Consider the following 226-nt stretch of genomic DNA (forward strand, 5'->3'; position numbering starts at 1 on the left):
TCTTATTATTGATATTGTTGTTATTGCTTTTGGAAGGTGACACACACAAAAAAATCTACCTTTATTTCATAGTCGATTGAAAATATTGCTATAAGATTAACGGAAATATAAAGGGAATTTTCAGGTTTTAACACAAAGCTTACACAACTCAGATGATTAAGCAAAAAACCTGTTTACTTACCATGAAACAAGATTCTCTAAATATCACCGGATCTTGCTTGCATGT

This window comes from Penaeus monodon, chromosome 24, assembly GCF_015228065.2.
Source record: "Penaeus monodon isolate SGIC_2016 chromosome 24, NSTDA_Pmon_1, whole genome shotgun sequence".
NCBI lineage: Eukaryota > Metazoa > Arthropoda > Malacostraca > Decapoda > Penaeidae > Penaeus > Penaeus monodon.